Source organism: Myotis nattereri (genome assembly GCF_964212035.1).
Source record: "Myotis nattereri genome assembly, chromosome: 8".
NCBI lineage: Eukaryota > Metazoa > Chordata > Mammalia > Chiroptera > Vespertilionidae > Myotis > Myotis nattereri.
Genome location: NC_138083.1, coordinates 87,995,947 through 88,008,050, shown reverse-complemented (window position 1 = coordinate 88,008,050; position 12,104 = coordinate 87,995,947). Strand labels below are relative to the sequence as shown.

Genomic DNA, 12,104 nt, shown 5'->3' with positions numbered 1-12,104 from the left:
TCTGAGATTTTGCTGCCTGTGGATTCCTCTAATAATTTATGGTTTCCTGTCTTATGTTTAAGTCCTTTATCCATTTTGAGTTTATTTTTGTGTATGGCATACCAAGAAACCAGAAACACCAATCAGAAAGGATATATGCACCCCTATGTTCATAGCAGCATAATTTACCATAGCTAAGATTTGGAAACAGCCTAAGTGCCCATCAGCAGATGAGTGGATTAAAAAACTGTGGTACATCTACACAATGGAATACTATGCTGCGGTAAAAAAGAAGGAATTCTTACCATTTGCAACAGCATAGATGGAACTGGAGAGCATTATGCTAAGCAAAATAAGCCAGTGAGAGAAAGATAAATATCACATGATCTCACTCATTTGTGGAATATAATGAACAACATAAACTGATAAACAAAAACAGATCCAGAGACAGAGAAGCATAGATCAGACCACCAAACCTCAGAGGGAAGGTAGGGGAGGGTGGGATAATGGGGAGAGATCAACCAAAGGACTTGTATGCATACATGTAAGCCTAACCAATGGACACAGACACCAGAGGGGGTGAGGGCATGATTGGGGGTGGGGGCAATGGAGGGATAAGGACACATATGTCATACCTTAATCAATAAAGAAAAAATAAATAAATGTAAAAAAATAAAGTGAGTCATCTGAGGATACCAAGCTGATATCTGTCCAGCACACAGTGGTTCTTAACCTCAATTATACTGTGGAGGCACCCAAATCTACTCCCCATTTCAGCTCTATCAGCTTGGGCAGTGTGGCTCAGTAAGTTGAGTGTCGACCCATTTACCAGGAGGTTGCTGGTTCCATTTTGGGTCAGGGCACATGCCCTGGTTTCAGGCTCACACCCCAGTTGGGGGCATGCAGGAGGCAGCTGATCAATGATTCTCTCTCCTCATTGGTGTTTCTATTTCTCCTTCTTCTCTCCCTAAAAATCAATAAAAACATTTTTTAAAAAGCTCTGTCATATAAGAATCTCCAGGGAAGAGGCCCAGAAATTAGTATGCCATTTTAAATCCCATGAGTGTTTCTAAGGTGCAGCCAGGACTGAAATCTACTATTATACGCATCTTGGATCCCCTTTCATTGTGCTAGCCTCACACCGTGGACTCCCAGGTGCTCTCATTCAGGAAGAGGCCTGACTGGATCAGTCTATGAATGGTCCACCCAACACTCAGCGAAGGGAGCTGGGATGTTCACACATCTGCCAGGTAATTTGAGGCGCTCTTTATGCACTTAATAGGTGCCCACTTTGATGTTAGTGAGAGTTCTATCTACTTTGAGGTAATAGAATGGATTCACCATCCCTAGTCTCTGACTCTCCACAAAGGGTTCTGCTCAGTGCCACTCCGCCTTTATGGATTTTATAACACATCTGATGCCTTTGTACATCCTCTCCTGTTCCAGAATTAGGTAATAGTCAGACACACACACACACACACACACACACACACACACACACACATACCCCACAGATGAAACAGGGCATGGTCAAGGTCATGAAGCGAGTGTTAAGTTTAGCATCAGATGGTCTTCTATTAATTTGGGGAAAACAGAACCCATTTTTCTTTGTAATATAAAAATTTGCAACAAATGACCATGGTCACTGACTTCCTGTAATATAAAATGCATGTGTGCTTGAAGTCCTTGAAATCAGATCAAAATTCAATCAGGTATTTTGATGCATCAGTTCAATCTCAACCCCAGTAAGAAAGATTCAAGGGAAAACTACAAAAATAGGTAGCAGAGAGTAGAAGTTCTCTACCCTGGCTGCCCATCAGAATCCAGGAGGACTTTTTAAACAAACCAATGCTCCCAACTCAGCCCCCAGCGATTGATTAGATTGATTCAGTTGGGCCCATTTTGGGCCCAGTCATTCTTATATGAAAAGCTCCCTTAGTGATTCCAGTCTGCGGTTTTTCTTACCTTCCCCAGGCCTTCCACTGCTGTAAAAGATAGATATTAAATGAGAGACTATTCTGATTCACATATTTACTGTCAGGGATGGTAATGATGTTGATGGTATGACGATAGTACCTCTAATTGAACTTGCTGTGTGGCAAGCAACTTTTCTAAGTTGTTTTTACATATCTAGCACTCACAACAGCTACTTAATGGGAGCAATGTTATCCTCATCTTCGTGCGGGTGAGAAACAGGGATATGGAACAGGGAGGTGGTGTAACTCAGGGCAGGAGGTGGCAGAGTTAGAATGAGAACCCAGAGGTGGGCTCCAGGGCGCCACACTCTTATAGCTTCAAGTGAGACTGGAATAAACGGGAGATCAGATAAACCAGGCATGTCCTCCTCGCTCTCCCAGAAGGCTCCCTCTGCCCCTTCTTGTTGCTGCAGCGTCTCACCTTGGGACAGGTCCCCCAATCCCACCTGGAGTTGATCTGGCCCAGGAGAGGACTCCTCTCCCACACACATAGGGTTTGCCTTGCAACGGAAGAGCGCCAGGTCTTCAAGGTTCAAGGAAACCTCTCTATGTCTCAATACAATGGAAAGAATTTAAAGCTTTGGAATCAGACAGATACCAAATCAAATTATGTACCTTTTTTTATGAATCCCAGCGACCAGAGCAGTCCATTACATGGAAATAATGATTCCTAAGTCATAGGGTGCTTACGGATTAAGTGGAACAAAGTATATAAAGGTTCTTTGCACAAAGTAGGCCCTCTGCTTACTCTGCCCCCATTCCACAGACACATAGATTTGCACCCAGCCACTCTTAGTCAGCTTCTCTGTCCCTGCTTGGTTCTTTTCACCTGTCTGTAAAGGATTGTGGGTGGCAGCCAGAATGTGCATGAAAAAGGCCTGCCAAATAGAGAATTTCCTATGGAACTTGAGGACCCTGAAAATATTAGGAACAAAGTGTCTCTTAAACCTGTTACCTGAGAAAAAACTGTGGGTGGTCTTTCTCTGCTACCAGTGGGAGTGGGGTTCTTGGGGTGCCACCGGAATAAGCATTTCCAGAGGCCCCCAGGGGAGGATGAGATAAGCTTTATCTTTATCTTTGTGAATTACGTTCCCGGGTCTCCAAAGTCCCCGTTTTTCCCTTAGTCCAGTCATAGAAGTGTAGCTGAGGTGTCAGCAGAGCTTGAAGTAAAGCCAGTGTCCAGAGTTTTCCTTGTGTCTGATGCTGAACAGTCCAGGTCCGCATCAGGCCAGTTACAGTCCATTAGTCGGTTGTGTGTGGGGTCCACATGGCGTGGTGCATGTGGGCGAATACAGGAGGGTCCGCCCCAAGCAGTGAGTGTCCCAAGAGCGTCAAAGGAACCAAGAGAGTGGACTCCTTTGTTTAGGGGGTTAAATACCCCAAATTTCACACCCTTGCAGTAGCCACGCCCATTCTGGCCAATAACCTGTTCCCAGGTGTGACTGACAGACCTTCCCATGGTCACCCCAACTTGACTCAGAGGCATGCGTGTATTCTCCTCCCTGCCCAGGCCCTTCCCCCAGCGATCTGCTCTGTGGGAATAGACAGAGGGCTCCCTGGGGAGTGTGAGGCTTTAGCTTCCTGGGGAAGCTGCCCAAATGACATGCCTATAATATTTGGTCTTCCCTTTGCTCCTTTCTTGTTAATAATAACTAGTAAATTACAACAGTATCACTTCCACTACCAACTTATCCAGATGCCTAAAATCCCTCTTGTCGGATGTCTCTTAAAGAACTGGTAGAAGATTCCCTAGCCGGTTTGGCTCAGTGGGTAGAGCGTTGGCCTGCGAACTGAAAGGTCCCAGGTTTAATTCCGGTCAGGGGCACATGCTCGGGTTGTGGGCTCGATCCCCAGTGGGGGACTTGCACGAGGCAGCCAATCTACGATTCTCTCTCCTCGTGGATGTTTCTCTCTTTCCTCCCTCTTTCTTCCTCTCTGAAATCAATAAAAATATATATATATATTTTTTAAAAGAACTGTTAGAAGAGATTGCATTTGTCTAAATAAGGTGTCTGTCGCTTTATTTTGTTTGCACATGGCTACATATGGGCATCCCACCACACACGTCATTATCGTTAATATACAAAATGAGAGCAGGTGAAGGGCTGGGGAAAGAGGCAAATTCAGTTTTTAATCAAATAAAATTTTGCTTGAGCTCACTTCAACTATAAGCTATAGGAAAAAAAATGACAAACCAAAATAGCCTTTAAAGTTTCAAATGTGTATAGTTGCTATATTTTTTCATGAAAAATGCATTATTTTTTCTTCTATTTTTCATTTTATTTTTAAAGTACAATTTCCATTCAATACTATTTTGTATTAGTTTAATGTGTATAGCATAATGGGTAGACAAGCAAATGCTTTCAAAGTTATTTATCTGATATTTCAATACCGAATTGGCACCAAACATAGTTTTTACTAATTATTGACTATATTCCCTATACTGTGACTATTTTGTAACTACCAATATGTACCTCTTAATCTTTTCACCATTTTCACCCATTCCTAACCCCCACTTCCCTATGGCAAGCATCAGTCTGTTCTTTGCAACAGTTTCTACTTTATATGTTCATTTATTTTGTTCTTTCGATCCCACCTATAAGTGAAATAATGCGTCATTTATCTTTGTCTTACTTACTTCATGTAGCATAATACCTTCTAGGTCCATCCATGCTGTTGCAAATGATAAGATTTCATTCTTTTTTATGGCCGAGTAATATTCCATTGTGTAAATGTGCCACTACTTTTTTTTCAGTTGGGTTGCCTCCATGTCTTGGCTGTTTAAATAATGCTGCATGGAACATAGGGGTGCATATATCCTTTCAAATTACTGTTTCGGGTTTCTTCGAATATTTACCCAGAAGTTGAATTACTGGGTCCTTTTTGTCTTTTGTTACAGCCTTTGTTTTAAAGTCTGTTTTTTTTCCTGGTATAAGTATGTTTTGAGTCCCTTTTATGTCTGTTTTCTAATGTTGTTTATGTGTAGTTTTTCTACTTTTTCTTAGGCAGTGCCTATTTTAATTACTTTTCAACAACTACTACTTGGATTTATTAATTTTCCTTAGAAAAGTGCTACCCCATCCAAACCCTCATTTTTGCATAAATAGTGTCTTAGTTCATTCAGGCTGTTATAACAGAAAACCATAGACTGGGTGGCTTATAAACAACAGAATTTACTTTCCACAGCTCTGTAAGCTGGGAAGTCAAAGATCAAGGCACCCACACTTGGTGTCTGGGAAGAGCCCCTTCCTGGTTCTTAGGTGTCTTTTTGCTGTGTTCTCGCGTGGCAGAGGGACAGAGGAGCTCTGTGGCATCTCTTTTATAAGGGCACTAATCCCACTCATTAGGGCTCCACCCTCCTGACCTAATCATCTCCAAAAGGCCCCACCTCCAAATACCATCACACTGGGGACCTGGTTTAAACATGAATTTGGGGGAACACAAATATTCAGTCTATAACAAATAGTATAGGCTTTTAAGAAATAAATGCTATGCAATAAGCAAAAAAGATTCATCTGCAAAACCATCACCCTGAGAATACCCCCTAGGCCAGTCTCTAAAGGGCTGCAGGGAGGAAAACCACAATGGCCGTTGCTTTTCAAAGACCAGTTTCTTCATACACAGGGACGCCTCCCAGATCTGCTGAGATGTGAGTTTAAACGCCTTTTCACCCTTACAGGGAGCCTGCTACTCACATTTGCCATCCACAGAACTGTGCTCTATTTCTGGGGAATGGAGCAGAGATTAATTGCTTGTTCATGATAAATCAAGGGTACTTGCTTTGCCTGTTGCATGCCCAGTTTTTTTGTTTTGTTTTGTTTTTGTTTTTGTTTTTAGAAGTAAGCCTTGGGAGCTATTTTTCGATCAAATTCTAACTCTCATGTTAGACCTTATAAATAGAAAAGTAGAATGTATTCATGATAAACACTGAGTTCTAGCCATCATAAATCTTATCAATTGCCTTGTGAAGTTTAGCAAGAAAAAAATTTTTTTAATTCACATTGTGCTCATTCAACCTTAGATTTGGACTAATGCTACTCCTCCTGTTGCAAACTGTTCTGGAATTTCCATGGTTGGCACATAAGAAATATAAGGGAAGATAAAGTTGGGAACCTAAGGAGGTACTTAATTGATGAATATTGCTCTATGAAGAAATTGCCAGTACTCTGGCTGGTGCTGCTAAGTGGTTAGAGCTCGGCCTGTGCACCAAAGGGTCTTGGGTTCCATTCCTTCCTCCTTCCCTCCCTTCACTCTCTCTGAAAAGCAATGGGAAAAATATCCTCAGGTCAGGATTAACAAAACGGGGGAAAATGACCAATAACAATTCAATAAAGGAAATAGTTCTATGTTACTAGTTAATATGAAATATTAGAAAGACATTTTCTTTTTTCTCTCTTTTTCGTGGAAGCCAGCCAGATTAACCAAAGTGATCTTACTAATGCCGTGCTCTCCATGCTGGTATTTAGAGTGAGGCACTCACACAGACACAAAGTGCACAGTAAGCTTTTGGGACAGGGCTTCAGGGAAGGTGCTTGGTACCCAATACACCCTCCAGATAATCTTTTGGTTAATGACTTAAAAGGAGATATGATTTTTCCTGAAAAAAATTCATTAAGAAAAACGCAAGATATATTTATCTAAAATGTGAGCCAACATATAACCATTCTCCATAGGGTAAAATGTACACTTTTGAACAAACAATTCTTCCGTTTCAACAGACATTTCTTAGTGTTGGTTCTGTGGTCATGTTCACCCAAAATTCAGCATGAGTGCATAGTGTGGCTGAACGTGAACTAGAGCAGCGGTCACCAACCGGTGGTCTGTGAGGTCTGAAAGGTTGGCGACTGCTGAACTAGAGGGCCTGCTGCCAGGCCTGTCCGCGTGTTTGGTTCACATGTGTTTTGACGCCTTCGTTAGCCTTGGGGAGAAGTGTTTGAAAGAGAGAAGAAGAAACTCAGGGACAGGCTTGCATGCTGTCTGGGTAAGTGTGTCTTTCTATTTATTTCTGAAGTCACTTGGATGCCCTTATCTATCAGCATTTCATATGGCCTGAAATTTCCCTAAAATGATCGACTTTGGGAATAAGAATAAAGAAAGTTTCTTCTCTTTATCCTTTATTTAATCACTTTTAAGGACATCTAGTTACAGGTTAAGGAGGGAGCAAGCTGGTAAGATGCCATTCTGTAGGAGGTATTAAAATATCACTGAATTTCAACAATAAAGATTAAATATATATATGTATATAGATATCTCTATCTATAGCTATCTATACCTACGTATAGATATAGGTATAGGTATTTCATATATAGATATCACTGAAATAGCACTGGCCGGGTAGCTCAGTTGGCTAGAGCACCATCTGATATATCAAAAGGTGGTGGGTTTGATCCCCAGTCAGGTTGCATATGAGAGCTAACCCACAGATGTTTCTCACAACAGTGTTTACCTCTCTCCCACTCCCCCCCCCCCCTTTAAAAGTCAGTAAACACACCTTTGAGTGAATATTAAGAGAACTGTATCACTGAAGTAACTGAGTAATGTGATGCCGGTTAATCATGTTTTCACTCACGATGCCCTAAAATGACTCTTGTTCTGCATGTGGTGAAAGACCACCTAGAACAGAAAATGTAAAACCAACCACAAACAAACAAAGGGAAAGCTCTCTCTTTAGCGTCAACCTTTCGCCGTCACATAGTTTCGCGATGTCTGTACAAGTCGCAGGAGCAGCTGCAGCCCGGGCCGAGCCTGCCAGCTGACAGTTGGCCGGAGTTGGCAGCCACCGGCTGAGATTTGGAGGCTGCATTGGGGTTGGGGTCCATTTGATTGCTGCAATGATCCATCTTTCATTAGGCCTTTCAAGAAGTTGTCTAGTTTATAAAACTGCTTGTAATACATTCACTCTTTTGATCATGAAGAGGTACATTATTTTCAGCAGCAGATCTTTTTTACCTTGGTGACATTAAATAAATGTGGAACAGACACGTTTATTTAGTGATTTTAAGGAATTCCTCATTTTTAATCCTTGTCAGATCCTATTTGATGAAATGTACTTTTTCTCAATTCTACTCATTTTCTCTTTTTTTTCAGATGTGTGTGTGCCTACAAACACACACACACACACACACACACACACTTTTCCCCAGTCCTTACTAAGTGTTGCAAGACAATTCTTGGAAAAAAAAGGGTCGGGGGTTGACAGGGAGGTAGCAATGTCTGCACCCTCTCCTCCTGCTGTCTGCTGTCTGCAGTGCACCCCTAGGACCATTGAAACTGGGGTTCCCCCGACGCCTGTAAACAAGGCTTCCTCTCACAGAACAGCCACAGTGGCTCCAGAAGCCTGCCAAGCAGGCAGCGTGACTTCTTCCTCTAATGGGCCCCCACTCACTCACCAATAAGGACATTCAACTTTCAACTAACGATGTACCATTTCACTCGTTTTTGTCTCACTGCATCCCTAGCCATTCTGGGGGAAATTGTCTGTGAATATTAACATTGAAATGCTGAGAGGCAACAAAAATATGTGTAATGCCCCAAAACATGCTCCCTCGACCCCGAAGCCAAGGCAAAATCCAGGAAACTTACTTCGTAGTGTGTGTGCCTGGGGAGGTTTTCAGGCTGAGCAACAGAACCAAACTGGAGCTGCCTCGCGCCCTGCGTCCAGGAATGCCAGGCAGAGAACATTCTTTTTCAGAAGGCCAAGTTTGGAAGTCGCCCGGTCTCTGGCAGGGAGGCGGGGGAGGGGATGCCGAGGGAGGGGGAGCCGGCACAGCCAGCGAGTCCCCCAGCCGCCCATCTTCAGTTTCCCAGTGTTTCCTAATAGCCGTCAATGAAAGCATCTCCTCTTACCAGGCCGGGCAGGTAGAGAGACAGCTGAGTCAGTGAGCCGGGATGCCACAGGAAGCGCAGCCACAGGAAGGAGGGGCTGCAGGGCGCGGAGCTGAGAGCCTGCCATTGGTGAGTCCGCCCCAGTCATCTGCCAGTGGGACTTGGATGGAATGTGAAACCAAATCATTTTCAAGTTAAAGATAGACACAGTGTGCGCCCGGCTCGGAGGCTGTGCGGGGAGCTCCCAACTCTCCCTGAAGGTGGGAGACTTCTGGGAGGGTCTCCGTGGCAAGTAGCAGTTTGGTTCAAGTTTCCTTTTGAAGCGAAGGTGCTGAGAATCCATCTATTGCTGGACGTCCTGGAATCAAAAGGATTTAAGAGACCCCGCGGTCCCTGCCCCAGGGTAAGTGGGAAGGACTGGTGTTAAGGAGCACCTCTTCTCTGGGAAGGTGAATGTGGAAGTTTTCTTTTTATTTGTGTGAATGAAAAAGCGAGCGTGAAGATTTCCCAGCGTAGCAACTTTCTTACCTCCCCTGAGGGAGCAGGCATTTGACATCTGGCGCGGACAGGGCTGGGGCTGAGTTTTGAAAGTTGCCTTGCGCGCCTGGAACTCCAGCGCTGCGTGACCCTCACTTTCCCTCTGCCAGCGCCCCCGGAGTCACCCCGCGCTTCCTAAGTTGCAGTGTCAGTAGTCGGAGGTCACCACGCCGACTGTTACCGTGTCCACGCCGCCGCTGGCTTATTGTTGGGAGATGGAGTTTCCCCCTGCACGGCACTATGTATGGCACTTCCTAATTAAAAAAAACAAAAGTAAAGAAGGGGAAAGCGTGGTTGAAGGTGCATAGGCGCCTTCAGATGATGTTCTGTTTTTCCCAAAAACAAACGAGAGAAAATAGGCATTTTTCCATGGAAGAGAACAATTCGTTAGTGGGAGTTATTTTTCGGTGTCGCCTCATTAATTCCCAGTGGATCCTCCTCCTCTTTCCCTCCCCCCTCGCGCCCCTCCCCCCCCCCCCCCCCCTTGGCCTTTGCTGAGTGCAGGGAGGCCTCCTGGGTGCACAGGCTGGGAAATGGAGGGGGAAGCGCTGTCTAGTGGGCTATTGCCACACTGTGTTTTAAGGATTTCAGAACTTTTTTCTTGAAAAAAAAAAAAAAAAAAAGAATGGCCGAAACCGGTTTGGCTCAGTGGATGGAGCGTCGGCCTGCGGACTGAAGGGTCCCAGGTTCGATTCCCGTCAAGGGCATGTGCCTGGGTTGCGGGCATATCCCCAGTAGGAGATGTGCAGGAGGCAGCTGATCGATGTTTCTCTCTCATCGATGTTTCTAACTATCTCTCTCTCCCTTCCACTCTGTAAAAAATCAATAAAATATATTAAAGAAAAAAAAAAAGAATGACAAACTTCAGTTTCCCTTCATGTTTTGACCATGTATAGGTTGTGTCTCTTGTTTTGTGAAGTGACCTCTCAGCTGGGCTGTAGGGACAGCGTTCCCAAAGGTGCTCAGCGGCCCTCAGGGCAATGCTGTCTGTCCATGAGCCAGGGCCGCGGTGTGGGCTGGAGGCGCTCCTGTCTGTGGGGAAATGAACCTGCTGGCCTTCTTCTTGCAGAGTGTGGAGCTGACTGGTCGTTCAATGCCACCGGCCGGGTTTTGTTCTGCCCAATACACTGGGTTCTAATGAACTGAGTTGGCTAAACTAGATGCAAACAATGAATGACTTCATGTGGATGTCTCACTCAACTTTGATAGGAATCACTAATACACTGTTCTGCTTCTAAAATGAAAATTGAGCCTTATATTGATAGGGTCACTGGATTTTACAACTGAATAATCAAGCCAGACCAGACAGGATGTAAAGTTGTCAGAGCTCGGTTTGGGTGCCCTCTCCATCCTTCCTTCCCTCTTCCTCTCTCCCCCACTCCCACCGCCTCCTACCTCCCAACCCCTAATGAATATCACTGCTAAACACCCGCCTTGTCTGGCAGCAAAGACTTACCTTCAAGGGAGAATCATGGGACAGTAGAGTGTTCTCCTAGTAAAGTCAGTGCACTAGTCCATCAGGAATATTTGCATTTCAATATAAATACCTAACCTCAAATCACAGTTAACCTTTCCCAGTACTTAAAGTGAACTCATGAGGTTGTAAAAGTTGAAGTTAATGTTCATGTCTCTGCAAGTGGATGGTATCTTTGAAAATTGTCCCTGGCAGCATTGAACGTCAGTTCTCCTTGCTTTACCCACGTGCGTCCTGAACTGTTGACAACAGTAGTGAACCTATTAGTGTTTCCCAGAAATTTGTGAGTGTGTGCACACCACGTGTGTGCTCACAACACACACAAGTACACACCCAAACACTTAAATGTAGACTTACCGTTTTCCTTAACTAATATATTTCTGATTGAAATATAAATGTAATTAGAATAGGCTTAATTAGAATAGGCTTAAACCCGAATATAGGGTTTTGTTTTTATTTTCAGTGTGTCAAAAGAAAAGGAAGACAAGTATAAAAGTTTTTAAATTCTAAAAATGTAAGCATTTTAAACTATGTGGCCAAATACTGTTGACAGGAAAATGGGGCAAATGAATATTTCTCTGCAACTATTACGTCACTCATAGTTTCTAGTTCCCTGTTGAAATTTTCAGGCTTGGATTTTATTTCTTTGGATATAGTTTTGTAATATATGCCTGCTAATTCCAATATCTCAAGTGTTACTGGGTTATTATGGTTCTTGTCAGTTCTCACTTATGGTGTCTTATTTTCTCGATTGCTTGGATATTTCTCGATCATCTGCTGGAAATACATTTAAAAAAAAAAGATTTTTACAAATAAGTTGAGACCTAGTGGTGATGACATTTTCCTCCAGAGAAAACTTGCTGTGCTGCTGCCAGGCACCTGAGGGCAGTGTCAGGCCAGAACCACGATAGTCAAAGTGCAGCCCCTAAGGTTCCTCAGTTACTCCTGTGGCGGAAGTGGGGCTGCAGAGCTGAGTGGTGAGTGGCTTATTTGGGGTTCCCTCCTCCCCTGAAGGAAGATATGGCCTTAAAGTTGGGTTTGTTTACTCAAGTGCTCACCTGCAGACCGGATGGGACTGTGGGCTGTGATATCCCTGGGAAACCCGTGAGGCTGCCCAGAGTACTGCTGGCTTCTGGGACCTTTTGTTCCTGGTAGTCATGTGCCCAAGGGCAAAAGCTTTCAAAGATGAGCTTCCCTCTCTGAGTTCTGGTCTTTTCAATTCCCCTGTGTGAAGTCTCCACCTTCCTATTAACTCTTTGCTGTTTTCATACTTTAAATATGTTGAGTTACTTCAGTGGGAGTATCAGCCCCAA

At 43.9% G+C, this 12,104-nt stretch overlaps 1 protein-coding gene across 3 annotated transcripts in view; it reads left to right on the top strand.

The window, feature by feature from the left end:
- The window catches only part of DTNA (dystrobrevin alpha), a 311,835-nt gene that overhangs the window by 79,850 nt on the left and 219,881 nt on the right, over positions 1-12,104 (top strand). The window contains exon 1 of one of the 3 annotated variants that reach the window (XM_081097322.1): positions 8,703-9,183. The exons of the other annotated variants lie outside the window; for them this stretch is intronic. The gene's annotated coding sequence lies outside the window, so the exon portion shown is untranslated. Of the gene's footprint in view, positions 1-8,702; positions 9,184-12,104 lie in introns of those variants that run through there. 3 annotated transcript variants of the gene reach the window in all.